Below are 2,899 nucleotides of genomic sequence, written 5' to 3' on the forward strand. Positions count from 1 at the left end.
CCACCGCGACGAACTCGATGCTTGAGAATCTGTTTGACCTGTAATCCGAGGCTGCCGTCGCGTGTAATCAATACTGGAACGCGGTTGTCACGAGTAGCAGAGTCGTCTGGCGTGTAGCGTCGTAGGCGAGATACGTGAAACTCGTCGTGCAGTTTGAGCCCTGGTGGAAGCCCGATCTGGTATGTGTCGGGTGTTGTAATCTTGACAACAGGGTATGGCCCAATGTACTTCGGAGCCAGTGATCTCTTTCCATCATTACCGACGTGGTGAAGAGCCAAGTTGGAGGTGTCGAAAAGAACTTCATCGCCGACTTGAAATGAGATAGTTGGCCGGTTGCGATCGTGATAGAACTTCATCCTCTGTTGTGCTTGTTCCAACGCGTCTTGGCACTCCGTTAGGATAGTCTGCTGCGTGTCAACGAATCGGGATGCAGACCGAGGTCTGTCGCGAGGTGGAACCACTAATTCACTGACAGAGCGCGGTAAATACCCCCAAATCAGCGACAAATGGAGCCATTCCGATGCTGTCGTGGACGCGGGAATTGTACGCGAACTCGGCCAGCGCGAGGAATTCGTTCCAATCTGTTTGGTGTGGATTTACGTAAGCTCGCAGGCTTACTGGGGCAGTCTCCAAGGTAACGATTCGTAATTTCCGTTTGGCTGTCCGTTGAAGGTTTGAAGGCGCTGCTGGGTTTTAATTTGGTATCTTGCAACTCTAGTAGTTTTGTCCAGAACTTAGACGTAAATTTTGAATCTCGATCACACAAAATAGAAGCAGGCAGTCCACGGAGACGCTGATAGTTGTCCCGGAAATTTTTTGCTGTGTCCTGCGCAGTGGCTGTTGATTTAGTCGCGACGAAATGCGCTCGCTTTGTGAAGCGATCGACGACAACCATCACAGCGTTGTAGCGATTTGGCTTGGTCTCGGGGAGTGAAGTCATGAAGTCCATAGTGATATGTTTCCACCGATCTTCTGGAATATCCAAGGGATGTAATAATCCTTGTGCCTTGCTTCGAGACGTCTTGGTCCGCATACACATTTCACACGAGGCACAGTAGGAGCGGATATCACGAGCCATTGACGGCCAATGATACTTGTTCTGCATAAACGCCAGAGTCTTTGACGAACCTGGGTATCCTCGGACAACTGAATCGTGCTCTTCGAAAAGAATGCGGTCACGAAGCTCGCAATTGTCGGGAACACAAAGGTGTCAGTCTTGCGATGGATGAGATCGGAAGTACAGTAGCGAGTCTTGGAGTTCGAAGTGATCGATGTCTACTTTCTTTGGCAGTTCAGAATGTGGTGGGACTGTGTCCTTGGAGTTCTTTGCTTGTAGTTGCTTCACGACAGGACCGAAGTAATCGTCACTCTGGTGCAGCTCGACACACTTGTCTTGTATGATGCGAGATGGCTCGTGATGCTGGCTTGCGTACAAGTGGGTTGCGACACCGTTGCTCTCGTTGCCGTCACGGATGTGTTTTAATAGTGCAGCAAGCGAAATAGCGGTTGAGTCCTGCTTCCAGTCGGGATTGCGAGAGATGAAGTCAGCTACCACGTTAGTGTCTCCTTTGATCCATTTAAACAACGGTTGGTACATTCCAAGCTCGTTGAGCCATCTTGCGAGCCGCTGCGAACACGTTTTCTGCTGAAGAATCGTTTCCAGTGTGCGATGGTCCGTGTTGACCATGAAATGTTTATCAATTAAGTACACATGCCACGTGCGCATTGCAAACAGAGCTGCGAGAAGCTCTTTTTCGCGAGTTGGGTATTTCAGTTCCGCTTCGCTGAGCTTTCTGCCGCCATAAGCAATAATTTGTTCTCCACCTTTGTCATCAAGCTGGTACAAGTATCCTCCTACAGCGAAGTCTGATGCATCCATTTTCACGCAAAACATTCGATCGAAGTCAGGATGAGCGAGAACTGGCGGTTGCGATAGTCTACGCTTGAGTTCTTCAAAGCACTTTCGGTGCTGCTCGTTGAACTGGAGCTGCTCGTTTCGAGTTTTTGCCTTAATCAAATCAGTGAGAGGTGCGGATAATTCTGCAAAATCTGGGCTGTACTTGAGTACATACACACTGGTGCCGAGGAACGACTGGAGTTCACGTTTTGTGCGAGGCGTAGACCAATTCTGGATCACTCTTATCTTGTCGGGGTCCATCCGAATACCACGACTACCGATGAAATCGCCCAGACAAGGAATTTCTGATGCACATAATGTACACTTCGAGAGTTTGACGTAACGTTGTTCTGCCTTGCACCTCTCTAAAACATTTTCGAGGGCAACAAGGTGATCTTTCACATGATTTGTCTCGGTGTAGACAAACAAATCGTCAAAATATGCCTTGCAGAAGCTGCTCTGATCGGCAAAAACTTTCTGGATCAGGCGATTGAACGCAGCAGCACTACAGGAGAGGCCCATTGGGGTGATCAAATACTTGAATAGCCAATTCGGCGTCGTGAAGGCGGTGTAAGGGATGTCTTCAGTCCGTAAGCGGACTTGAAAGAAGCCCCATAGCAGGTCTATGGCTGAGAGCATCTTGCCACGGCGCTTTGCATCAAAGATATCTTCCTTTTGAGGTACAGGCGTCGAGGGCAAGCGGATTTTTGCGTTGATGCCTCGGAAATCATGAACCACACGCCAACGACTGTCTTTCTCACGCAGAATTTCGGTGCCGCGTACGGTGACTTTGAGGGCCGTATGATTCCAGCTTTCAACACCTCGTCGGTCCAGTCTCGAATCGCCTTTTTCATCTCCTCACTTAGTCTGAACTGCTTTCGAGCTACAGGAGTGTCGTCGACTAGCTCGATCTCAGCTCGTATGTCATCCGAACGAGTTGGTGGTATCGTTGGGAGCTGAGAGCGGAAAACTACATCCTTGTAGCGAAGCAGCAATTGTTCA

The sequence above is a fragment of the Phytophthora parasitica genome (genome assembly GCF_000247585.1).
Source record: "Phytophthora parasitica INRA-310 unplaced genomic scaffold supercont2.34, whole genome shotgun sequence".
Classification (NCBI taxonomy): Eukaryota; Oomycota; class Peronosporomycetes; order Peronosporales; family Peronosporaceae; genus Phytophthora; species Phytophthora nicotianae.